This window comes from Rhinatrema bivittatum, chromosome 10 (assembly GCF_901001135.1).
Source record: "Rhinatrema bivittatum chromosome 10, aRhiBiv1.1, whole genome shotgun sequence".
Classification (NCBI taxonomy): Eukaryota; Metazoa; Chordata; class Amphibia; order Gymnophiona; family Rhinatrematidae; genus Rhinatrema; species Rhinatrema bivittatum.
This window is the reverse complement of record NC_042624.1, coordinates 15,138,415-15,166,135: the sequence shown is the minus strand read 5'-3', so window position 1 is coordinate 15,166,135 and position 27,721 is coordinate 15,138,415.

Below are 27,721 nucleotides of genomic sequence, written 5' to 3'. Positions count from 1 at the left end.
ATGCAAAAAAAATCATGGATTACATTACAATGGTGGTGTGAAATGGAAGCGGGGAGGATTGATGAGTTAGCAGAGTGATAAGAAGATGACATAGAGGTACAAATTTATGACTGGTAGTGATTTAAAAAAAAATATTTCTGTTAAAACTTTTGAGGTCAAGGTTAAAAAGCCATTTAGATGGGTAATTTAAAAGTTATATTACATTCGGTGCACAAACTGCTGCCTCTATCTTCATGGCCGGGCCAGCCGAACCCTTTCTCAATGCGACAGGATGCCAACTGCCTTCCTGACATGACTGCACAATGCTATCCCTTGTCGGCACAGTGGAATGCTGGCAGCTCCCTAGCATGTGCGTACACTAACGCTTGATCATTTAAAGGGCTCATGGTGAGAAAACCCTCAAGGCACACAGATGATGTCACACAGTGCTCCCTATAAAAGGCCAGCCCAGATGCATACTCGATGCCTCAGCAACAGGTCCAGTTACCCAGTGCAGTTGCTTTCCAGCTGTTCTGCTCTTCGCTCCTGCTTGTTGCAGTCCTCTGTCCTGCTTGTTCTAGTTTTGTCCCAGTTTTCAACTCTGTCTGTTCAAGTCTTAATTTGCCCAGCTTGTTCAAACCTTCTTGCCTGCCTGCCTGCCTGCTCCAGACCTACCCATTCCTCTTCCTGAGAAGGATACCTGGTTTGACCTCTACCTGGATTCTGAATACGTTTGACCGGTGCCTGCCACTGATCCCTGCCTGGATTCTGGATACACTTGACCGCTGCCCACCTCCAACCTCTGCCTGGACCCATGACTGTGGCCTGCCTATGACCTAGCCTGGTCTTGGATCATCTCTCATGTCATCAGCATAGACCCACACCTAAGTCCTGCTGGCCCCGGCACACAAAGGCTCAAGCCAAGAGGAACATGGGCTGGTACGATGAAGGTCTCTGTTTCACCTCAGTCCACCTGCTGATGGCGAGAACCTGCAAGGCTCCCTTGCATTGATCCAAGGGTCCACAGTCACAACAGGTTATACATCTAAATGGTAAAACCAGCATATTCAGTGACTTATCTGGCTAAATTGTAGCCAGATAGCTAGTTATCTAAGGAACTAGTTGGCTAGAATTTAGCTGGATAAGTAAGGGGTATTCTGGGGACGGAGTAGCAGTGTTAGCCAGATAACTTATCATGCTAATTCCCATTTTCAGCATTAGCTGGATAACTTATCTGACAAACTCTGTTCAGGCCACATATCTGGCTTAAAGATAACCAGATAATATTATTTGGCTTTCTTTATATACCTCACTAGTTAGCCGATAACGTTGTCCGGCTAACTAGCCGAGCCGCATAGCAGCTGAAAATAGACCCCTTTATATTAGTTCTAAAATATTTGATCATTGTGGGCCAGGTTTCAAAAACATTTATTCTCATAAAATGCAGTTTATGCATGTAAAATGATTTTTACATGTACTAGAATGAGGCGTTCCCTGGGCGGCTGAGTTGACGCAGGGAAACCATTTGCATGCAACATGGTTTCCACAAAGGTTTCAGTGCTGAAGCTTTGCTATTATCATCTTTTGACACAAGCCTGCGTGGTTTTGATGCCAACAGACTACATAATGGTATTATTAGTCGTATCATTCACATTTGACATGATAGTGCATTTAATACTACTAGCTCAGCTTGCATCCATTCACATAACTGGTACTGGCCTATAGTGGTTCACTTCATATTTAACATAGAAACATATAGAAACATAGAAATGACGGCAGAAGAAGACCAAACGGCCTATCCAGTCTGCCCAGCAAGCTTCACACACTTTTTTCTCTCATACATCTGTTTCTCTTAGCTCTTGGTTCTATTTCCCTTCCACCCCCACCATTAATGTAGAAAGCAGTGATGGAGCTGCATCCAAGTGAAATATCTAGCTTGATTAGTTAGGGGTAGTAGGGGTAGTAACCGCCGCAATAAGCAAGCTACACCCATGCTTATTTGTTTTACTCAGACTATGTTATACAGCCCTTATTGGTTGTTTTTCTTCTCCCCTGCCGTTGAAGCAGGGAGCTATGCTGGATATGCTTGAAGTATCAGTTTATTCTTCTCCCATGCTGTTGAAGCAGAGAGCCATGCTGGATATGCATCGAAAGTGAAGTATCTGGCACATTTGGTTTGGGGTAGTAACCACCATAACAAGCCAGCTACTCCCCGCTTTGTGAGTGTGAACCCTTTTTTCTTCTCCCCTGCCGTTGAAGCAGAGAGCTCTGCTGGATGTGTGTAGTATCAGTTTTTTCTTCTCCCCTGCCGTTGAAGCAGAGAACTATGCTGTATATGCATAGAAATTGAAGTAACAGGCTTATTTGGTTTGGGGTAGTAACCGCCGTAACAAGCCAGCTACTCCCCCCTTTGTGAGTGCCGATCCTTTATTCCACATTTCCTCTTGCTGTTGAAGCTAGAACGATGTTGGAGTCACAGTAAGCATGTGTACGTTTATTGAATAAGGGTATTGTCTCCAGGCAGTAGCCATCATTCTGGCGAGTCACCCACTCTTCATTGGCGGCCTCTTGACTTTATGGATCCACAGTGTTTATCCCACGCCCCTTTGAAGTCCTTCACAGTTCTGGTCTTCACCACATCCTCTGGAAGGGCATTCCAGGCATCCACCACCCTCTCCGTGAAGAAATACTTCCTAACATTGGTTCTGAATCTTCCTCCCTGGAGCTTCAAATCGTGACCCCTGGTTCTGCTGATTTTTTTCCTACGGAAAAGGTTTGTCGTTGTCTTTGGATCATTAAAACCTTTCAAGTATCTGAAAGTCTGTATCATATCGCCTCTGCTCCTCCTTTCCTCCAGGGTGTACATATTTAGATTCTTCAATCTCTCCTCGTACGTCATCTGATGAAGATCCTCCACCTTCCTGGTCGCCCTTCTCTGTACCGCTTCCATCTTGTCTTTGTCTTTTTGTAGATACGGTCTCCAGAACTGAACACAGTACTCCAGGTGAGGCCTCACCAAGGACCTGTACAAGGGAATAATCACTTCCCTTTACTTACTCGATATTCCTCTCTCTATGCAGCCCAGCATTCTTCTGGCTTTTGCTATAGCCTTGTTGCATTGTTTCGCAGACTTCATATCATTAGACACTATCACCCCAAGGTCCCTCTCCTGCTCTGTGCACATCAGCCTTTCCCCCCCCCATCGAATACAGTTCATTCGGGTTTCCACTCCCCATATGCATGACTTTGCACTTCTTGGCATTGAATCTCAGCTGCCATATCTTCGACCACTCTTCCAGTTTCCTTAGATCCCGTCTCATTCTCTCCACTCCTTCCAGCGTGTCCACTCTGTTGCAGATCTTAGTGTCATCCGCGAAAAGACAAACCTTGCCTTCTATCCCATCCGCAATGTCGCTCACAAAGATATTGAACAGGACCGGTCCTGTTAGGATCATCATACTCTACATAGTTCAATATTACCTCAGGAGTCCCCCAAGGCTCAGAATTGATATCTATGTTACTCAATATTTATCTTGCTTTCCCTTTTTAAATTACTTTCTTGTTTGGGTATTAACTACAATTAGAGATGTAAATCGTGTGCCAGATCGTCTTAACGATCAGATTCGGCTGGGGGGGGGGAGGGAGAATCTGATCATTAAGATATGTGAATTGGAATCGTTCCCGATTCCAATTCACATCGCTAATTTTTTTTTAGGGAGGCCCGCGCCGCTAAAAAAAACAAAACCCACCCGACCCTTTAAATAGACCCCACCCTCCCGACCCCCCCAAAACCTTTTAAAATTACCTGGTGGTCCAGGGGGGCCTCGGGGAGAGATTTCCCGTTCCCAGGCATCAGCTATTCTAAAAAAAAATGGTGCCGATGCCCCTTTGCCCTTACCATGTGACAGGGTATCCGTGCCATTGGCCAGCCCCTGTCACATGGTAGGAGCACTGGATGGCCGGCGCCATCTTTAAAGATGGCGCCGGCCATCTTTACTCATCAGCCTCTAATAGGCTGATGAGTAAAGATGGCCGGCGCCATCTTTACTCATAATAGGGGCTGATGAGTAAAGATGGCCGGCGCCATCTTTAAAGATGGCGCCGGCCATCCAGTGCTCCTACCATGTGACAGGGGCTGGCCAATGGCATGGATACCCTGTCACATGGTAAGGGCAAAGGGGCAGCGGCGCCATTTTTTTTTAGAACAGCTGATGCCTGGGAACGGGAAATCTGTCCCCGAGGCCCCCCTGGATCTCTCCTCTCCCCGAGGCCCCCCTGGATCTCTCCTCTCCCCGAGGCCCCCCTGGATCGCTCCCCGAGGCCCCCCGAGGCCCCCTGGACCACCAGGTAATTTTAAAAGGTTTTTGGGGGGTCAGGAGGGTGGGGTCGATTTAAAGGGTCGGGTGGGGTTTTTTTTTAGCGGCGCAGGCCTCCCTAAAAAAAAAGGGTCGGGAGGGTGGGGGAGGCTAAGGGGGGTCAATTTAAAGGGTTGGGTAGGTTATTTTTTTTATCGGGCCATCGGCGCCATTTTAATTAGTGGCAGCCATAATGGCGCCGATGGCCCGAGAGCGGGAGATCGTGCCGGGCCCCCCCCCCCCACTGGACCACCAGGTAATTTAACATTTTGCGGGGGGTTCGGGAGGGTGGGGGAGGGTAAGGAATTGGTTTTAAAGGGTCGGGGTGGGTTTAGAGGTTGTTTTGGTGTGCCGGTTTTCCCACCCTCAACCAAATAATTCCCGTGCCCTAGTTAACGATACAATACAAATGCCCCTGACGATAAATCGGTGCATTTGTATTGTATCGTGCATGCTAACGATTTAGGACGATTTTAAAATTATCTGACGATAATTTTAATCGTTCAAAAACGATTCACATCCCTAACTACAATATATATGCAGGTGACATTCCATTTTTCATTCTATATTCCATATCATGGTCAAACACTTTTAATCATGCAATACTCTATATCAATTCTATCAAATGCTGGTTGAGTAATCATAGATTGAAACTCAATATTGAAAAAACTAAAGTCATTATTCTGATGTCAATAAATAATTTGACATATTCTCTTCCCTTGTCAATTTCACTTCAGTATCAGAAACTTCCCATTAAGTCAGCTGTAAGAAATCTAGCTATATTATTATTCTGTTTAACAATCTTGCAGCAGAGTTTTCTATAGTTTCTAATGGACAAATTGGTAAATCCGAATATAGAGAGTTGTAGTAGTCCAAGGCATTTAAAACTGTTTGTAGAACAGTTTAAGTTACAAGGCTCTACTAGTGGTTTCATGTTTCTTAATAAATGCCATTTGTAGAATACAGATTTAACAATAGTAAAAATGTGCTGTTTCATTGATAAATGAAAAATGTTTCAGGATAGTTCTAAATTTCCCATTTAGTGTCCTAATCATATGGTCATTGATGCAGTGGTGTCTAGGCCAAAAAAATGTCCCCATGGAGCTATTATCCCAATCTTCTTGGTGATATATAATTTTATGTCTGGGTAGATTTATTTTTATCTGTAACTTCTGGCCTGTTTCACCTCTCTACACTGAATAATATATAATGCATTAGAACATAAAAACATAGTACTGGGCCCAATATTCAGAGATGGCCGGTTTAGAAATTTAACATAACAACATAGTATTGTTGCCAGAAAAATATGACATGGTCCATCCAGTCCGCTTAGCAAGCTTCCCAAGGCAGCAACTGCCACTCCGTGCAGGTTAACTCCATGTGCTCATAAAGGGTAGTCACTGCCATTTCATGAACAGGAGGCTTGAGAGTAAAATGTGAAGCTTGGAAGCGCCAAGGTGGTGGCACTGATTACAAACTGGTTAACAGATAGAAGATAGTGTGTAATGGTAAGTGGAACCTACTCTGAAGAGAGAAAAGTGTTGTGGAATGCAACAAAGATCGGCTTTGGGACCTGTTCTATTCAATATCTTTGTGAGCAACATTACAGAAGGGATAGAAGGTAAAGTTTGTCTGTTAGCAGATGAGACAAAGATTTGCAACAGAGTGGACATGCTAGAAGGAGTAGAGAGAACAAAATGTGATTTAAGGAAGCTTGGTCGAAGATATGGCAGCTGAAATTCAGTGCCAAGAAGTGCAGAGTCATGCATCTGGGGTGTGATAATCCAAAAGAGCTCAATGTGTTGCGGGATGAAAATCTGTTGTGCAGGGACTAAAATAGGGATCTTGGGGTAATAATGTCTAGTGATCTGAAGACGGCAAAGCAATGTGACAAGGCAATAGCTAAAGCCAGAAGAATCCTGGGCTGAATAGAGAGAGAAATAATTAGGGATGTGAATCGTGCTTCTGACGATTGAAAATATCATACGATATTTTCAAAGTCGTCAGGAATCGGGGGCTCCCCGAAACTGATAGGAAAGGAAAACCCCATGAAATTGTTCGTGGGGCTCTCTTATCGTTTTGGGGGAGGGCAGGAAAAACGGCACACCAAAACAATCCCTAAACCCACCCCAACCCTTTAAAACTGATCCCTTAGTTTCCCCCACCCTCCCAACCCCCCCCTCAAAACTTTTTACAAGCACTTGGTGGTCCAGTGGGAGTCCCGGGAGTGATCTCCCACTCTTGGGCGTCGGCTGCCACTAATCAAAATGGCACTGATGGCCCTTTGCCCTTACCATGTGACAGGGTATCCGTGCCATTGGCCGGCCCCTGTCACATGGTATGAGTAATGGACGGCCGGCGCCATCTTTAAAAATGACGTGGGCCATCCAGTGCTCCTACCATGTGACAGGGGCCGGCCAATGGCACGAATACCCTGTCACATGGTAAGGGCAAAGGACCATTGGCGTCATTTTTATTAGTGGCAGCCGACGGACCGAGAGCAGGAAATCACTCCCGGGACTTCCACTGGACCACCAGGTACTTGTAAAAAGTATTGGGGGGGGGGGGGTCGGGAGGGTGGGGGAAGCTACGGGATCAGTTTTAAAGGGTCGGGGTGGGTTTTTTGTTTATTGGCTCGGGCGCAGCTGATAAACAAAACCGCGATCTGGCTGCACGAAAAAAAAATTAATGATGTGAATCGGAACCGGAATCGGAACCGATTCCGGTTCCGATTCACATCTCTAGAAATAATCATTAAGGAAAAGGAGGTGATAATTCCCTTATAAAAGTCCTTGGTGAGTACTGTGTTCAGTACTAGTGTTCAGTTGGAGTACTAGTGTTCAGTTGGAGATGCTATCTCAAAAGGGACAGAGATAGGATGGAGATGGTCCCGAGAAGGGTGATCAAAATGGAGGGGGGTGGGGTTCTCCATCAAATGACTTATGAGGAGAGGCTGAGGTACCTAAATATTAGAGATGTGCAGACCAAAAGTTTATGTTCATAAGTCCATAAGTCGAAAGGGGGGGTCAATTTTGGTCAATATGGACATATGGAGAATTCCATAAGTTGAGTTTATGTCCATACGTGCAAATAAAAATTTAAACCCCTCACCCTCCTTAATCCCCTCCCAAGACTTACCAAAACTCCCTGGTGGTACAGCAGGGAGTCAGGACGCCATTTCTGAACTCCTTTGCGAGGAGCACGTGACGTCGGCGTCACGTGATTCCCCGCGCGTTCGCTCCGGGACCCTCGTTGCACCCAAAAGGAACTTTTGGCCAGCTTGGGGGGGGCCAAGCTGGCCAAAAGTTCCTTTTGGGTGCAACGAGGGTCCCGGAGCGAACGCGCGGGGAATCACGTGACGCCGACGTCACGTGCTCCTCGCAAAGGAGTTCAGAAATGGCGTCCTGACTCCCTGCTGTACCACCAGGGAGTTTTGGTAAGTCTGGGGGGGGGGGGGATTAAGGAGGGTGAGGGGTTTAAATTTTTATTTAGGATCAACAATCGCGATTTCCAACGTATTCAACATAGCTATGTTGAATACGTTGGAAATCCGATCGTTTTCACCTCATCACTTTTTTAAGTTAAAAAAAAAAAAGTTGCGTTTTACATTTAAGTTCAAAACGAATGCACACCCCTACTAAATATGTATACCTTGGAAAAGACAAGGTGCAGGGGATATATGATACAGACCTTCAGATACTGGTAAGTAATTGACAATTGACAGACTCAGATGAATGAAAGGATAGTGAACTATCTACAATCTGATAGACAGGGGAAGGTCCTGTCAGACAAATCTGACTGATTTTTTTGATTGGGTGACTAGAGAATTAGATCAAGGAAGAACACTATATGTGATTTATTTGGATTTTAGTAAAGCTTTTGATAGAAAAGAAATCAGTAGAACTAGGGGTCATGAAATGAAACTCCAGGAAGGATGACTCAGAACCAACATCACGCAAGATTTCTTCATGGAGAGGGTGGTGGATGCCTCAAATGCCTTTCTGGAGGAAGTGGTGAAGCCGAAAACAGTGAAAGAATTCAAAGGGGCATGGTTTAAACACTGTGGATTCCTAAAGGCTAGAGGATAGGAAATGAAGAAAAGAGTGCATAGGGGTGACTTACTGGTGAAATTGTTACTACCCTTAACCAATAAGCCGTTATAGTGTTGATGCAACTCCATCATTGCTCTCTGCTTCAATGGCAAGAGGAAAAGGGGAATTGGATTCAGACAGAACCAATAAAGATCCCAATTTTTATGGTCTGGGGAAACAAATAAGCATGGGGCACCTGATACTTTTGATGCAACTCCAACATTGTTCTCTCCTTCAACAGGAAGAGGTCACAGGGAATAGAATCCAGATCCAGTTAGATTGCTGGGCAGACTGGATGGTCCTTTTCTGTTGTCATTTCTATGTATCTATGTATCAAAAGCTTTGCTAAAATCCAAGTAAATCACATATAATGCTCTTCCTTGATTCAATTCTCTAGTCACCCAATCATAGTAAAAACATAAAAATATTAAAATCATGTTGCGGTCCTGGTCGCTAAGCTAGCGACCGGGTCCTTACCTTGCCTGCCGCCCTCCGAGCCGCGCCGGGAACCGCAAGACTCTGGGCCTGCCTGGCCACGAGGGATTCGCCGCCAAGGCCCGATTCCGGCTCCTCCCCCATTTGGCAATGTGCGCGCGCGCAAAGCCCGGAGTTTTAAAGGTCCAGCACCCGGAAGTGCTGGACCGCCCCTCAGATGACGTCAGACGCCGGCAGGATACTTAAGCCGGCGTCTGCCCACCGTTCAGTGCCTTGCAACGAGGTCTATCCCTTGCGGAAGTTCTAGTTGCTGTTCCTGCTTTGGTGACTCATGTTCCTGTTCCAGTTCCTGCTGTCTTCGTGGTTCCAGTCCTGTTCCAGTTCCTGCTGTCTTCGTGTTTCCAGTCCTGGTCTTGTTCCTGTTGTCTCCGTGGTCCCTGTCCAGTCCAGTTCCTGTTGTTCCTGGTCCCGCTCCCTCGGCTGTCTTCCTGACTCCTGACCTTGGCTTGCTCTGACTCTTCTTGCTTGCCGCCAGCCTCAACCACTGGACCGTCCAGACGTCTCATCTCCACCACGTACCCTAGTCCCGGGGTTCGGATCCCTACGGGCTCCTCCTGGGGGGATTCCGTTTCCTCCGTGTGAAGCTCGCTAAGTTCCAGCAGCTGTGTGCTGACTCCCGGTCTCCAGTTCATCTCGGAGTGGCTGCGCCGCCCGGACGGCCCAAGGATCCACCTTCTAGTCCTGAGCCGTAACAGTTTGCAAGGCCATGGACCCGACAGACATAGCAGGCCTGCAAGCCATTCCCGGAATGGCACAGAGACTCCAACAACAACAACACTGCCTAGATGTGCTGACGGCCACTGTTGAATGCTTGGCTAATCGTCTGGATGCCCATCCACCTGAGGCTGCACAACCTCCGCTTCCGGTACCAGCACTGTCCTGCTCCATGCCCATACAGCTTCCGGCACCCACTCGTTACGCCGGAGATGCCAAGGCGTGCAGAGGTTTTTAAAATCAGTGCTACATCCGCTTCTCACTGCTGCCTGAGCAATTTCCTTCTGACTCTGTGAAAGTGGCATACATCCTTTCCTTATTGGATGGAAAGGCTCTGCTGTGGGCATCGCCCATGTGGGAGCGGCAGGATCCACTGCTACAGAACCTACAACAGTTCATCCTCTAGTTTAAACAAGCCTTCGACGAGCCCGCTCGCCAATCCACGGCAACCTCAGAGATCCTATACCTGCGGCAGGGATCTCGGTCCTTGGCGGATTACGCAATTGAATTCCCCACCCTTGCCATGGAACTGGGATGGCGAGATGACTGCTTGCGGGGCATCTTCCTTGAAGGTCTTGCAGGACGCATCAAGGATGAACTGACTGCCCGAGATATCCCCGAGACTTTGGATGGAGTGATAGATCTGGCCGGAAGGATAGATCGCCAGCTTCTGCAATGATCCAGAGAGGGACGAGTCCCTCGCCGTCCAGTCTCCCTGGCTCCAGCATTCACCAGACCCCTGGCAAACCCCACAGGCCAGGGAGCAACAACCAGCAGTTCGTCTTCGGAAGAACCGATGCAAATCGGACGGACACCCTTGAATGAGGAAGAGAGACGCAGGCGCCGCAACCTGGGTCTCTGTTTGTATTGCGGTAGCAAAGGACATTTCTTAGCCAAATGCCCCGAGCGTCCGGAAAATGCCAGTCTAGGGCAGAAGGAGGAGCTCCCCCTAGGCTGCGTTAACGCTGCTCCTCAATGTACTGTACCTATCACGCTGGAGTACCCCGGAGGTTCCTTCCAGACTATCGCATTTCTAGACTCTGGGGCCGGAGGGAACTTCATCTTGAAGGATCTCGTACAACAGCTGGGCCTTCCTACTGTGCCTAGAGAACTGCCCCTATGGATTACCTCTATTCAGGGGACGACCCTGCCATGCAACATTACTGAGTGCATGGAACCCCTGACCTTACGTACTGGGACACTCCACTCCGAGCAGATTTCCTTCTTGCTCTTAGAGAAGACAGTGCATCCAGTAGTCCTGAGCCTACCCTGGTTACAGCGTCACACTCCTGTGATCCACTGGGACTCGCTCCAGATTGGTCAGTGGAGCCCTTTCTGTTTCCAGAACTGTCTTGAGTACCTTGTTTGCCTAAATTTGCAATATGCTGCACTGCTCTCTCTCTCCCCACGCCATATCTAGACTACGCTGAAGTATTCTCCAAACAAAAAGCAGATATCCTTCCGTGCCACCAACCCTTTGACTGCGCCATCGATCTACTGCCTAATACCACCCCTCCGCGCAGCAAGGTTTTACCCCCTGTCGCTACCCAAGACACGCACAATGTCAGATTACATTGCGGAGAGCCTTGCTAAAGGCTTCATTCGCCCCTCCCGCTCTCCTGCTGGCGCAGGATTCTTCTTTGTGGCTAAAAAGGACGGCACCCTTAGACCCTGCATCGATTACAGAGGGTTGAATGCTATCACCAAGAAGGATCGGTACCCGCTTCCCTTGATACCAGAACTATTAGACAGACTACAAGGAGCAAAGGTTTTTACTAAACTCGATCTCCGAGGAGCGTACAATTTGGTCCGTATCCATCTGGGTGATGAATGGAAGACGGCCTTTAACACTCGTGACGGACACTACGAATACTTAGTAATGCCGTTCGGGCTGTCTAATGCCCCAGCCGTCTTCCAGAACCTAATGAATGAAGTCCTTAGAGAAATGCTGCATTCATTTGTCATAGTATACCTTGATGATGTCTTAATCTACTCGCGAGATTTGGACAAGCATCGCCAACACGTCAGACGTGTACTGCAAACGTTGAAGGACAACCATCTGTACGCCAAAGTTGAAAAGTGCCAGTTCGAGTGTGAGTCGCTCCCTTTCCTAGGATACATTGTGTCTACTGTTTTTCGGATGGACCCTGAGAAGGTCTCGGCAATCACTAACTGGCCTCGTCCAACGGGGTTGAAAGCCCTGCAACGCTTCTTGGGATTCGCCAACTTCTACAGGCATTTCATTCCCCAGTATTCACAAAAGGTAGCTCCGCTCACAGCGTTAACAAGGAAGGGGGTCGATGCCAAGGTTTGGCCTGAGGCAGCCTGCCAAGCTTTTCTGAAACTGAAACAGGCATTCTTAGAGGATTCATGCTTGTGCCACCCTGACTCGCAGCACCCTTTCGTCGTGGAAGTGGACGCCTCCAACGTCGCCATCGGTGCCGTTTTCAGTCAACATTCCCCCTCCAGCAAACTTCTGCCATGCTCCTACTTCTCCAAGAAGTTCTCTCCGACGGAATGCAACTACGGCATCGGGGACAAGGAGCTATTAGCAATAAAACTAGCTTTTGAAGAATGGAGGCAGTGACTTGAGGGAGCCCTCCATCCCATCACCATCTATACAGACCATAAAAAGCTAGAATTCCTGGCTCAGGCACAACGGTTGAATCCCCGACAAGCCAGATGGTCTCTCTTCTTCAGTCGCTTCGATTTCACTCTCAGACATCGGCCCGCAGCAAAGAATATCCGAGCCGAAGCCTTGTCTCGCACGGCACAAGTGGAGGAGGAGGAGGAATTACAATATATCGTGGACCCAGCACGTATCCATTTGGCAGCCACAACTCTGGACCATACGTCCAAAACAGTAGTACCGAGGTGGCACCGCAAGAAAGTATTAACCTGGGCTTACGACTCGTTGTCCGGGGGAGATGCTGGAAGAGAAAGAACCCTTGAGCTAGTAACACGCTTCTACTGGTGGCCAGGCATCAGACGGGATGTGGCCTTGTATGTAAACTCTTGCCCGACATGTGCCAGGATGAAACCATTAGTTGGTCCTCTTAGAGGTTTGTTACAACCTTTACCTATCCCCACGGAACCCTGGACACATATTGCCACAGACTTTGTGGTGGATTTGCCACCTTCCCAAGGCAAAACGGTGGTTTGGGTCACAGTGGACAGCTTTTCTAAAATGGCCCACTTTGTGCCACTGGCCAAACTACCCTCTGCACCAGAATTAGCCTTGCTATTCACACAACATATATTTCGAATCCATGGACTTCCTCAGGACATAATCTCCGACTGAGGCCCACAATTTACAGCTTGGTACTGGAAGGATTTATGTAAGAAATTTAACGTTCAACTCAGCTTCTCTACACACACACACACACACACACACACACACAGAGCTCTCACTCTAAAATGCTCTCTCTTTCAAATGCTTTCTCTCACACACACACAGGCTCTATCACTCACATGCTGTCTCATAGGCTTTCACACTCACATGCAGTCTCATGTCCGGAGGGCGGCAGAGAAGGGAAGGGGCTGAAAAGCAACAAAAGGTAAGTTGGCACATGTCGAGCCACTTCGAGAGGAGGGGATTTTCGGTTTGTAGGTTTTCCTGGGTTAAAGTTGGGATCCACTTCCTGGTACCTGTCATTTCAAATATCATTTGAAATGACATTTGAAATGACAGGTACCAGTGCACCCAGGATACTGTATAGGCGCTGTATTAAGCGCCTATACAGTAAAATGGGTTGCGCGGGCCTAACGCTTCGCCTAACACTTCGCAGACGCGGCTTGCATTTGCAAGCAATTTAAATAGAGTATCGAGCAGTATGTGAACAGAACTGTGCGTGCGGCAAACGAGGGTGCGCCGGGCCCTGCCGCACTCTTTCTAACGCGGCCTTACTGTATCGACCTGATAGTTTGCAAAATGATGACTTGCAGGATTTTGTACCATTTGCTTCCTTCACAGTTGCTGTTTGAAGCTTGCTTCTTACTAGTTTTTGTTTCAGGTTCACTGATATGAATATACTTTCATTTTGTTTCATTTGTGAAATCTGCTGAAGAAAGTACACATCCCAATCTTCATTTTTTCTCTGTAATAATTGCATGTGTAGAGAAGGACAGTGGGCAGCCAATTGAGCTGTGATAAGCTAGTGACACAGACCAGTCCACAAATTCATAATCTGCAGGTTGCATTCATTCAAGGGAGCATATCTTGAGCTTTACAGTTCACATTCTCAGTGCAGTGACCATGTAATACAACATTGGGCTTTTGGTGTGAGCTGGAAGCTACGAGCAAACAACTGGAAGGTGGACTTTAAGGTCCTAATTTGCTGTAATATTCTATATTTCTGCATGGCAACCTTATTTACAAAAAGGACACTGCAGATCCAGTTAACAAGGAAACCAAAACCTCAGTGTTTGATTTCAATTTTGCAAACTAAATAATATTAATAATAAAAAAACAGCAATGATGTGGGTGGAGGAAGAATGTCCTTCAGAAAGCAGCCTGTAGTACACAGTGCCTGCCGAGGGCTGAGCAACAGAGCCAGGGGAGCATGAGAGGCAGGTACTGTGAGGCCTCAGCTGGCCTGCACCTGCTCCTTAGGTGAAGGGCTGTCCTCACTTTGTGGGTGAGTTGATTAATTAGATGCATGGCAGGACTGGTGCCCATGTGCTGTGATGCACATCTGCCCCAGGCCAGCAGGGTTCAGTCAACACCATGTCACTTTTTACTCCTGGAACCTAATCGGTTGTGATGTCTGTGCCAGCTGTTTGGGGAGTAAATGTGCCTATTGCATACATGCACAGATGGCAGAATCTCACATTTCCCCACGCCAGTCTACGGACATCCTTCTACCCATGGAGGACTTCAGAAATAACCAGCAGCTTTTAGAGCCTTCATCCTTTAGGGTTAAAGGGGAAACATGATGGCAGAAAAATACTATGCGGCCTATCTAGTCTGCCCATCCTCACAAAGTATTCAGCTACCCCTCCCTCATAATCCTCTGTGATTGCCCTATACTGTCTTGAATTCAGATACTGTCTCCACCACATCCACCGTAACATGCATCCACTACTGTCTCTATAAATAAATATTTCCATAGCTTACTCCTTACACTCTCAGTCCATGCCCCCTCATTTTAGAACCTCCTTTCTTTCAACGAGCTCTACCTCCTGTGCATGGAGAATTTAGAGCTATTTAAATGCCTTTATTATATCTTCCCTATTCTGCTTTTCCTGTAGGGTATTTATTTACTTAAAATCATTTATTAATTGCCTTAATGGTAAAATCTCTCTAAGTGATGTACAACATAAAATAGCAATCATTTCAAAATCATAATAAAATAAATACAATAAAGGTTATTTATGATTAGATCTTTACAACAAAGACCACTTACTATTTTAGTAGCCACCCTGTGGAATGACACTAGCTGTTTTATTTCTTTTGAAGATGTAGTCTCTAGAACTGCATGCAGAATTCCAGTTGAGATCGCACCAGACTACTGTATACAGAGGCAGCATCACCTTCCTTTTTTCTCCTTACCATTTCTCTCTCTGTGCAGCCAAGCATCTTTCTGCCTTTTTATCGTCTCCTTATCTGCCTGTTTTGTCACCTTAAGGATATTAGATATGATCATCCTTTGATCCTGCTCTTCTTTTATGCTTACAAGAATTTTTCCCACTATACTATCCCTCTCCTTGGGATTTTGGAGCCAGGGAGGATACCTTTAAAACATGTGTGGGCACGCCCATTTACACAGCTATATGGATGCATGTGCACATTCACGTGTACTATTTTACATCGTGCACGAAAATGCACACACACTATATAAAATATGCATAAATCTAACTAACGACATGTTCATGTATCAAAAAATATATGGCATGTATTTTAAACATAGCTGGATAGGTTTTGACTTATCTGGCTAAGTGGCAACAAATATCTTGCTAAGTAGTGCTATGACAATTTGTCTGGCTAAGTAGAGCTGTTTAGACTTATCCAGTTGAATAAGAATACTGGATAAGTGAAAGAAAAATACTACATAGGTGGATAAATAAGATAGACAAATAACTAGCGTTTGAAGATTTATTCGGCTACCTTACTTATTCATCTATGCAGTACTTTTTAAGACTTATCCAGCTAAATGCCAGCTTTTAGACATTTAGAAAGATTACTTTTCCCTTCCCAGCCAAAAAACTACCTGGAACAAATGCCTAGGACTTGGCCAGGACAGGGCCCAGCACCAGGTGCCAGGACAATCTAGGCAGAGGCCTAATCTTGGATCCTACATTCGCTGCAGGGGCCCAGTCCTGGTGTCTAGGCCCTGGCCTCAGCCCAGGCTTGGTACTGAAGCCTGGTTCCAGCATGCATGATTTAGACCTAGTCCTGGCACGGAGTCTTAAGCCTGGCATGGGGGCCTAGCACCAAGGCTTAGGCTTGGTCCAGGGCAAGGCTGGTGCTGGGGCCCAGAGTTGAAACCTGGTCCCAGTGCTGAGGCCTATATTTGGAATAGGCCAGGCTCTGAAGCCTAGGCTTGGCCTGTAAGGCCAGAGCATTCAGTGTTCCAGTCTGTGTACTGGCATTTGAAAAATGATTATGTCCACCTGAAAGACAGAATCAGAGTGATGTCAATTTGGCACCTTCCTCCTGAGTGGATAGCATTATTTTTATGAACAGCCATTGTAATATATGGCTGAATATCAAAATGGCATCAGCTACATCAGTGGAAGGCACCATCCTTCAGGTGGACAACATAATATTTCTAGTGCTGGAACATAGGCATGAACAGTGGAGGCCCTGGAACCTGGTCCAGACCACAGCACTAGTCCCTGACTAGGCCTAGCCTTCAGCACCAAAACCAGGCCCCAGGAATGGGCCCTAATCATGGGCCAAGGTCTCAGAATTGGAACTGAACTGGTTATAGACTTCAGCACCAGCATCAGGACTCAACACTGGTCAAGGTGCCAGATCTAAGTCTCAGTTTGGGGGCAGGGGAGATAATTAAAATAACAGGGTTTTATGCTGTGGTTTTGGTATTATCTAATGTTTTTAGGAATGTTTTTATTTGTTACTGGCCTAGAATGGTAGCTAGGCAGGATATACTTTTATTTAATAAATAAATACCCTCCATTGTTTGAACATAAGAAATTGCCATACTGGGTCAGACCAAGGGTCCATCAAGCCCAGCATCCTGTTTCCAACAGAGGCCAAACCAGGCCACAAGAACCTGGCAAGTACCCAAACCTTAAATAAATCTCAAGCTACTATTGCTTATTAATTAATAGCAGTTTATGGATTTTTCCTCTAGGACCTTATCCAAACCTTTTTTAAACCCAGTTACACCAACTGCTGTAACCACATCCTCTGGCAATGAATTCCAGAGCTTAAGTATGTGCTGAGTGAAAAATAATTTTCTTTGATTTGTTTCAAATGAGCTACTTTCTAACTTCATGGAGTGTTGCAGCTCTGTGTATTGCATTATTCTTTTTGTCACTTCTTTGCCTAGAACTTGATAGTCACAGGAGGCTTGGGGTAATGTTCTGCTAAGAAGTCACACATTGAAATGTGGGCGGAGCTGCAGTATCTCGCAAGTGGTGGCAAAATCCCCAGAGGGGAAGTGAAATCTTTAGGTATAATTTTGGACCTTGTATTAACATGGGATAAACAAGTCTCCTCAGATGTAAGAAATGTGTTTCAGAGTTTGAAATGGATCAGACAGTTAAGACTGATTTTGGAAAGGGAGGCCTTAAAGAAGGTGCTTTATGCTTTGGTGCTGTCGCAGCTGGATTACTGTAATATGCTGTATCTTGGAGTTCCAGGTAAAATGATCAGGAAGTTACAGGTTATGCAGAATGCAGCAGTATGTTTAGTTTTGGGTTGCCCTTGATGCCCAACAGCACCATTACTTCTTTTGAAATTACATTGGCTTTCAATACTGCAGCAGTATAAAGGTAAATGTTTAGAATTAGCATTTAAGGTTTGGAATGGAATTTGTCCCCTGCTACTCAGAGTCCACATTAAGTGGTAAAGTAGTGGTCATGAGTTAAGAACAAATAAACATGTGCACCTACAAAACTGAGCCTTGACTGGCAATTCCAAAGTTATGGAATGAATTACTGGTTTTGTTAACGGAGGAGCAGGAATTGATGAAATTTGGGAAAGTTAATGGGATGTGAAGGTTAACTGGAAGTCAATATGGTGGTTAGACCAGAGTAATGACTCTATGAAGAAGAAGATGGGAAGGCAATGATGCAATACCTGTTTTATGGTTATATTTGTGTTATTGTATGTTTTTATTTGTATTTTATGTGTATTGTATTATTTTATATTATTGTACATCGCTTTGAGTTATTTTGTAAATTGGGAAAGATGATTCATAAATACATTATTTTATAGTAAAATTCATGGGGATGCAGCAGTGATATGTTGGAAGGGTTGTGGTGAGTTGAGAATATACAAAGTGCTTGTCATTTTTGGGGTCGAATAACACAGGAAATTGCTGATATATTGGGATTTCCTAATGGTTTTACTCCCACACTAGGTCTTCTTGGTAGATGGGTGGGTTTGGCAATTCCTTGGAAATATAGGTTGTTGGAGAGTCAGCTTTTAAGGGCTGCCAGCTTTACTATAACTACCTTTTGGAAAACCAGTCCGAGGATGCATCATTGGCAGGATCCGGTTTAAGAAATTGCAGATATTGAGCATTTGAGATTTGTTTTAAAGAATGAAAGTTTTAAGTATCAAAACATTTGGGGCCCCACTATTTTCCTGTATCCCTATATCAGATTCCACTCTCTTCCTTGCCCCCCCCCCCCCACCATTCTGAGGGTCCCTTACTGCCAAGTGCAGAAAATGTGTCAAGCATTGGATTCCCTTTAGCCCCCCATCCACCAATGCACTGATCACGTTGCTGCCACCATCTGTAATGATAAAATCTGTAATATTCCTGTCTCTCCAGTGTAGCCAGCCATCCATTATCCCCCCTAATCACCTCGAAGATATAGGCCTACGTATGGTCTGGGGGTGGCAGAGACAAGGACAGTATCTGAATTCAAGAAAATATGGGATAAATACAGGGCGTGGTGGGAATTATAAAGCTAAATTAGTTGGGCAGATGAGCAGACTTGATAGGACACAATGTCTTTTTCTGCTGTCGTTTCTATAGTCTAAGAGATCGCTGCTTGGTGGGTTTGAGGTGATTTTAAGCCACTTAGTTCTGTTTCAGAAATGCCTGTGGTTCCTCGCAATCACCTAAACATCCTGCATCTTCACATCATATGAGAAATACTTTGTTATTATTTACTTGGAACTATTCCTCTTGTTGTGATTCCAGTGTCTATACCCAGGGCTGGTGCAAGGGGATAAGGCGCCCTAGGCACCTTCTGCCTTGCGCCCACCCCCCCCCCCCCTGTCATGCCGCCACCCCTGCAGTCACACCACCACCCCCATTAGTGGGCGCGAGCCATGTGAGGTCATGAGTGGTGGTGCCACGGTGGCAAAGAGGAGTGGAGATTGCCGCCCCCTCCCCAAATTTAAATAAAATACCCCACCCTTCCAACCCTCCCAAGACACATGAAAACCCCTGGTGCTCCAGCAGGGGGCCCAGGAGTGATCTGCCACTCCCAGGCAGTTGGCTGCCACCAACCAAAATGGCACCTGTGGCCTTTAGCCTCTACCATGTCACAGGGGCTACCGGTGCCATTGGCTGACCCTTCTCACATGGTAGGGGCAATGGATGACCGGCGCCATTTTGGTTAGTGGCAGCTGACGGAACAGGAGTGACAAATTGCTCCTGGGCCTCCCGCTGGACAACTAGGGGTTTTCGTGAATCTTTGAGGAGTCGGAAGGGTGGCGTGATGAGGGTGAGGCGGGGGCTGGGCAGAATTTTTAAGGGGCACTTTTTGCCGCTTCAAAATTCTGCTGACTGAAGAGGCTGCCTCACCTTGCCTCATTATAGAACCGCCCCTGCTCGCACCCCCTAATGATCGGCATCCTAGGCCCTGGCCTAGTTTGCTTAGTGGTTCTGCCAGTCTTGGCTATATACAAATGGTGTCAGCAGAAGAGAGTTCAAGGAGCTTTCTGGATGATTGCTTGTAATTTTTCAGTTGCTTTTGTTGATTCTACAGTAGTTTGAGCCTGTGGTGACCCCATTTCCCTGCCTGGTTGGCAGTAAGGGCTTTGTCAGAGCTTGCACAGAGCTGCTTTGGCACCCTTGAGATGGAACGTTCCGATGTGCCAGAAAGGCTGTGTAAGTGTTGAACTTGATTCATTTACTGTCTCACTGTTTAGTTTCACCCACCATACAACAATGAGTATTGGCAAAGTAGGAAGATTAAATCTTCTGTTAAAAAAAAAACCCAAAATTGTCACCTTTTGGCAGACTTAGTACTCTGCAGTGTGGAACATAGGGCTGTGCGCAGCAGCAGCTTCCCTAACTGTCCTGCCAGAGACTCAACCTGAGACTACTTTTGATAGTGGCTGACTAACACTGTATTGCCCACTTAACATTAGTTTAGCATGACTCTCAACTGGTGGTGACCAGAATCTCTCTTCTGCTTACATGTAAATGTAACATGATGTCTGCAATCTTGAATGATTTTAATATTCCAAAGATGACTTTCATGTGAGACTTTGCTGTCCAATCACAGTGCAGCAAAACTTTAATACCACACTCAACATGGCTATCTGACTCAAACACTTCCACTTATACTTACTCTGAGTCATGCCAAAATGTTACTAAATGATTATTTTTAAATCCTTTAAGCAACTCCTTCACTGTTGCCTTGAACTCCAGGGAGCAGTCATGAGAATTCCTAATTGCTGGATCTGATTGGTCCATACAGGCTCTGATATCACAACTTACATCACATGCATACTGCATGAACCAGTCAGATTCCATTCCAGAAGCTTAGAGGAATTAGAGTTGCTGCATTGTAGGGCATGATTCCTGATTTTCTTTTCCTGTCACACAATACACTCGGAGCCAGATTTATCAAAAGTTTGCTCCAGTTTGAAAACGGCACCAGTTTTGATTCAGCATTTTTCCTATTGAAAATATTGAGATGTTTTCATTGGTGAATCTGGAATCATTTTCGCACTGGAACAAAATTTTGATAAGTCCACCCCACAGAGTATGGCTGTCCTCTAAAAGCAGATTGTATCCTTTGTAAAACTGTGATAACAAGTGCCTGCTGCTGACAAAATTAAAACAGAGCTGCCATCGCAGAGCGTTAGTGAGTCTCTCTCCAGCAACATTTCAGCCCTGGAGTAGCACGATGAGGAGCTGTCTGAATTTTAGCAAGACTGGCTCATCTGCCTGAGTGGCAGAGCTGCAGGGAGCTAATTAGAACTGAGGCGAAAAGCAGAAGCTTCACACGCAGTTACTGGCTGCACAAACTGCTTCTCGAGGATGGTCAGCAGAGGAACTGCTGTTCTGGAATTTCTAGTCTAATAATTAGGTTATTACTGCCCTGCTGTTTGACTGCCTCAATAGTTCACTCTTCTGCTGGTATTACAATTTATTTCTTAGCCTTCGAAATTCCACTTGTAGCTTCAGGTAAAAAGAACATGATATAGAGTTTTAGAAAACCCAGAATGGTTTTGTTCTCATTGCCTGTAAGTAAGACCAGAAGGATTATAACTAATGTTCAAAGTAGGGAGAAAAAGGTGTTGCTCTAGTCTATGGACACCAGCATAGATGTGGATCACCACTATTAATGTTGCTGCCCAACCTTCTATTCCTGCCCTGCCTATCTCTTGAATGCACTGGGGTGTTTTGGCCCCCAAAACAAAACCATAAAAAGAGAAAAGAGAAACCTTCTCCTCCTTCTCCCTCTCTGGATATATTGGGATCTTAGCAAATAGGGATGTGCATTCATTTCCAATGAATGCAACAAAAGAGGTCATTTTTGGTTTGTTCTGAATGGAATAAACCAAAAATAACCTCCCATGAAAATATCCAAAGATTTTGGTGCATTTTCGTATTTATGGCCTTGACCTAGCCTTGTAGTCTACCTGGAATGGTCTGGGACTGGGCCTTTCACAAGTGCTGGGGCCAGTGAGCTCCCATCCTAGGTCTATCTTACTGTCCTCCTGGATTCTGCATTGAAATGGGCATCAACGATGCCCAGTCACGTCCACCTGGGTCCCAATACGTTAAAAAGTTACCATCAACTTGGGGTCAGCACCAAAGTGATTTCACTTTCATTTTCCACTAGTGTGACAAACTCTATTTTGATATATGGCCATACGTTTCTATGGCAGTACATCAAAATGGCACCGGCCACACTGGAGGAAAGTAATTCAGTGTTTGTTGGTGGACAATGCCATTTTTAAAATGCTAGGAACAGGGTTGGAGTGACTGGACATTACTCCTGCCCATTTCCAATGCAGTCTCCGGGAAGGTTCTAAGTGTGGGCCAGGGTCAGAGCTCCCTTGCCCCTGTACTTGTGAAGGACTAGGCCCTGTTCCTAGCACTTGTTTAGGACCTGGACCTGGCCTCGAGCAAGACCTTGGTGCTGGGGCCTGCTCAAGGTTAGGCCTCAGCAATGGGCCTGGGGTTAAGCCTTTGCATAGGGCCTGACCAATGGCTAGGACTCTGTACCAAGTCCAGCCTAGAGCTGGGCCAGGCCCGGAGCTGGGTCTTTTTACTGTACTCAGTTCATAGCTAGGCCTCAGCACCAGTCCTGGCCTGGGACTAGGTCCTGGGGCCTGGGTTCATATCAATATTTTGACTCAGGAAGGCCCAATCAGGCCCACTGAGGTCCTGATTTTTTCATTTAAAGTTTTTTTTCTGTTTGGGAAATTAATCAGATTGAAAAAAAAAACATTAAATGAATGGAATAAAAATGTGATAAAAGTATCCCACAAAATGAAACTAATGATTAGATCAAAAAATAATGCGGCCATATATCCTTATTGGCAACACTGCTGCTGCTGCTGCTGCTGCCTAGACTGTTTCTCCTGCCTTGCCTCTCTCTTGGGTGCAATGGGATATATTAAGCACAAAAAATAAAAATAAAAGCCTTTTCTAGCCTTGCCCTTCTGTGGATGCCTTGTAATCTTGGCACCTCTGTTGCTGCTGCAGCCTGTCTTTCTTCTGTCCTACCCCTTTGTTGGTTCAGTGCCTTGTTGTGTTAAATTGTTGAAGCCTCTCTTCCCTGTGCCTTTAGAAGATGATTTTATTGGAACATTTTATACAGAAAAATTTCAGGCATCATCCCTAATTTTAAACTCTGTCTATTATGTATAGTTCTAGATCTGCCATTGGAACGAGTCAGTGGGAGCCTCTTGCAGTGATCATATTTATTTAATTAAAAATTTTGAATAGCACTTAAGACCAAGTTCAAATCAGTTAATAAGATAAGAAACATAAAATGTCATGACAATAAAGACAATAAACATATACAAACAAACCCTATAAGATCATAACACAGGTTATTCTCTTCCTGAAGAGAATATTCTATGCACATCAGTTTCACAATCCTTTTGCTAGTATTTGAAGTGCTAAAAACCAAGGCGCCGATATTCAGCAACAGAGCGACTAGTTAAGTGTTATTGTTATGAGGTGTTTGGTGGATTCTTAGGTGCTGCAGTGATGGCCACTCCCACAGAGAGATCGCTCCCAGGACCCCCACTGGACCACCAGGTACCTGTAAAATGTTTTTGGGGGGGTCGGGAGGGTGGGGGAAGCTAAGGGGTTAGTTTTAAAGGGTCGGGGTGGGTTTAGGGGTTATTTTTATGTGCCGTTTTTTCCGCCCTCCCCCAAAACAATAAGAGAACCCCCACAATCAATATCTTGGGGTTTTCCTATCGTTTTGGGGGAGCCCCCGATTTCTGACGATTTTGAAAATATCGACGATATTTTCAATCGTCCGAAGCCCGATTCACATCCCTATTGTAGAGTCCACCAGAAGTAGCAGTAGTGAGTAGATTCCTGCAGCAGCAGGCTTGGGTCCTCGGCTGAGGAGACCCGTCCCACAATGGTGGTGTAGGGAGCTCTGATGCAGGTTTCCCATGAGGAGCTGTATGTGAGACAGACTGGTAGATGTTAGATTACTCACACTCTTGTAGTTGTAATGGTGGAGTTCCCAGCAGATAGAAGAATGGTAGCAGGCACTAAGGTAGACAACTCAGGCCCTTGAGGAGCGAGTACCTGGATACTGGATAGGCACCTGGAAAGAAGCATAGGGCCCCCGAGGAGCGGGTACCCAAGTTAGTAGAACCCCGGAGAGTAGAGAGAGCTTCCAGGAGCAGCAAGAAGCGGCAGAGCAGCTTAGACCGGACAAATCCAATCCTTGCTAACTCAAAGTCAGTCAGCAAATGGGCAACCTAAATACCCAGATGTTGTGACATCACTCGAGGGGGACGCCCCAGAGGTTCGCGCCAACGCTGGAATAAAGACGTGGGTAGCGCACGCGTACCCTAGGAGGCCCTCAGGTGAATCATGGCGAGTGCAGCAAGCAGACATGGCGGTCACCATTTTCCTGAGGCTTGTGGAGAAAGCAAATATTGAGGTGAGGCAATTGGGACGAAGCCGTCTGAGTGCGATGGTTGCAACATTGTTAGCCAGATATACCTATCTGGCTAACTTAACCAGGATATACTGTGATGTGGCAGCCCCGCTGAACATACCCAGCTATCTTAAAGTTAGCCAGATAAGAATAACTTATGCGGCTAACTCTGCTCCTCTCAGAAATGCTTCCCTCCTGCCTCCGGCCCACCCCCAATTTATATGACTACATTCTAACCGCATAATTCGTAATACAGCTAGAATGCTGTTTTGTCATTTAGATGGATAACTTTTCAGTTATCCGTCTAAATAGTTTTTGAATATTGACCCCTTCAGTTCCAGTCAATATCAGTTATGCCTTGAGCATTTATGATCCATCGCACTCGTTAAGATCCCAAGGGAAGAACTTTCCAGATATACCATCAGTGCTTATATGAAAGTCAGGAGAGAATGTGCTGTCAGATGAGTTAAGGTTCAAAGCACTAATGTTCATGCAGGTATTTGGCAATCTGAATACATAAACTATTAAAAACCAAGGTCTTCAAAATTATTCTTTATGTGGTTTGTATCTTCTTTTGAAATACTATGAATATTTATTTATTTATTTAGCATTTTTTTATATACCGACAACCGTTTGCACATCGTATCAGTGTACATTTAACTCAGAACTAATAGGCGGTGCCTTTCCATGGAACAGAAACTAAAAAATTAAAAGTTAACAGGTATTACAAGAGACAAAGTACAAAATATCTTGTACAAAATATTTACAAGAGAGTCAAACAGTCATATGGACAAGTGGTTTTTGTTATACCCCATCTGGTAATAAATATTGTAAAATAAAATAAATCTATATTTATCTCGTTGTCTCCAAACCTTTTTTCATTTTCCCAGCATACATACTTAGGGGATTTTAGTTTTTTGTTTTTATTTTACTTTTCCTGGGAATTTCAATGCTGAATCAAATAAATTCAGTGAAAAACTGACTTTTCCACTGATTTTTCTTCTGTGTGTTCTAACAAAGTTATTTCTCCACTGACTTATTTTGTTATAACTTGCCCCAGCCTGACGCTGCAGGATGCCTTTTTGCGGCCTAGGCCGCCCCGGACCACTGTTGCCGCTCCCCGTGGCCCGATGCTGCTGTATGCAGCAGGAGGGGCCATCTTAGTTTCTTCACGGCAGGAGCCACTGCCGGGACGTTTCTTTGAGGCAAGAGTGCTGCCGCCGTGGACTCTGCCTCTTCATGTGGCATGGAAACCGCCGCCATCTTCATCTTATTCATGGCCCTGGTGCCGCCACTGACTGCCCCGTTCATGTGGCAGGGGCGCCACTACAATATTTAGTGGGCCAGCAGCAGGAAAAGCCCATGGCCCCAACAGATGACATCTTCAGCCTGTGCAATGTTCAGCCCTATAAAAGAGCTCAGCTTGTTCTCCTCGGGGCCTTTGCATGGATCCTCACAGTGGTCTGTGCTTCCTTCGCCATGCAAGGTCTTCCGTGGTCTCCACTTGTCTTGATGGTCTCCTTCGTCTGATGTTCCTGGTCTTGTTCCCCTTTGGAGCTCCTTCGTCGCCTGTTCTATGTCCTGATGTTCCGTGTTCCTGATGTTCCAGTCCTGGTCCTGATGTTCCTGTCTCCAGCTCTTAATTCTGCTTCCAGGTTTCCCTCTTGTCCAACTTACCTGGCGTGCCACCATCATGATCTGTGACCATCCCATGGGGAGCTGTGTAGGGTGCTTCATGGCACAAGGCCTGCCTTCATGTCAGCAGTGCAAGTCTCTGGAAGGCCCTTGCTTTTAATGCCGAGGTCTGTTCCTGAATCCGAGTTCCAAAGTCTTGAATCCTGAGTCTTGAATCCTGTTCCCAGTCTTCAGAGTAACTTGTTCCTGCTACCGCCCATGCCCTAGATTCAAGCCAGAACCTGCTCTGCTTCAGGATGGTCCGCAACCAGCCAAGGGCTGCAGTGTAGGGCCTCTCTTAAATCTTCGACATGTTTCCAGTTCCAAGTCTCCACTTTCTCTCCTGGAGTCTGCTTTACGTCTGGCATGGTCGGTGACCAGCCATGGGTGGCTATGTAGGGTGCGCTGCAGTGCAGTACTCACCCTGTACTAGTGCATGAATCCTGAATCCTTGCCTGAGTCTTCCAAGTATCCTGAAACCTCATCTGAGTCTTCCAAGTTCCTCGAGTCTTTGTCTGAGTCTTCCAGGTTCCTGAGTTCCATGTCTAATCTTGTTCCTGCCCTCAGCCTCTGTCTGGCCTCACTCACTCGTTCCCAAGTGGCGGGTCCAGAAGGGCTACCGATGTACCGAGTGGCCAGAGGGCTACTCTTGAGACCAGCATTGCATTGCTGGGTCTACCCGGTGCGTGCAGGTCCAGTGGAGGTCTGAACCTTCCTTGCTCCAGTTCCTCAATGTTCCACGTCTTGATCCTGGTCCAGCATTGGTCCTGCTCCAGCCTGTGCCTGAACACTCTCACCTCCCATGGTGTATGTCTTGGGGCTGCTCCCTGAGCCGCGCTGTGGCCCAAGGGCTCACAATCCCTCTAGAGCAAGCGACCGCACCTCCATGTTCACAACAGTGAATCACAGATACAGTGAAATATCTCTCATCAGAGATATTTAACCAGTTTTTTAATTATTCTGCTTGAGGAAAATGTAGTAGCATTGACTTCTGGGGCTGAGATATAAAATATGAACAATGATGTGTTCACTGATATAACAGTGTATGATGTTTCTACCTGAAGTTGGTTAATTTGTTTCTGATGCTCATTCAGTTATTTTTTTTACCACTTGCCATTTGGACCTGTTATATGTCGCTTTTTTCTTTTCCAATTTGTCTCTACTTACAGCAATTATTAGAGTCTGTGATTACATTAGTTAGTAAGCAAAACTGATCTACTTTAATTTCTCCCATCCTAAGAGTGCTCTGTAGACATTTTAATGCTGGGACCAGCACAAATGTGTCTCTTTAAAGGATTCATTAGCTTCCAAAATAAACAATTACAAATGCCTGATTATAAAGGACAGGACTTCTGAGCATCTAAAACAGATGAAGGACACTCTAATTTTATTTATTTCTTTATTTCACTTTATTACCTGCCTTTTTGAATAAGTAATTCATCTAAAAAATGCCTTAAGTGCCATTGTAGTATCTGTGCAGGAGACATTTTGGCTGTGAATCCTATGGCCCAGTAGCAGCTGCTAGAGCTGCAGGCAGAGCAACCCCTGCCAGGAAGGCAGGCAAAGATTTCTCTAACTCAATGTGACAACTAATCTCTCAATAGCGGCTGATGGAAAAAATGTTAATTACTTCTCTCAATGTTACATCCACATATCCTATGTATATTTATTAAATGAATTTTACCTTTCTTTAGATCACCAAAAATACATAATTAACTACATAAAAATGAGGTTGCAGAAAATTGCTGAATGGAGACGTACTTTATTAAACAAACTAAGGCCTGAATTCCCTAAGCCATGATACTTTATTGTGGGAAGGGCCCCATTATCACCAGGGGGGAGTACCCAAAATATTGTGCCCCTCCCCCAAAATTATTTTGGCTGTATCACTGC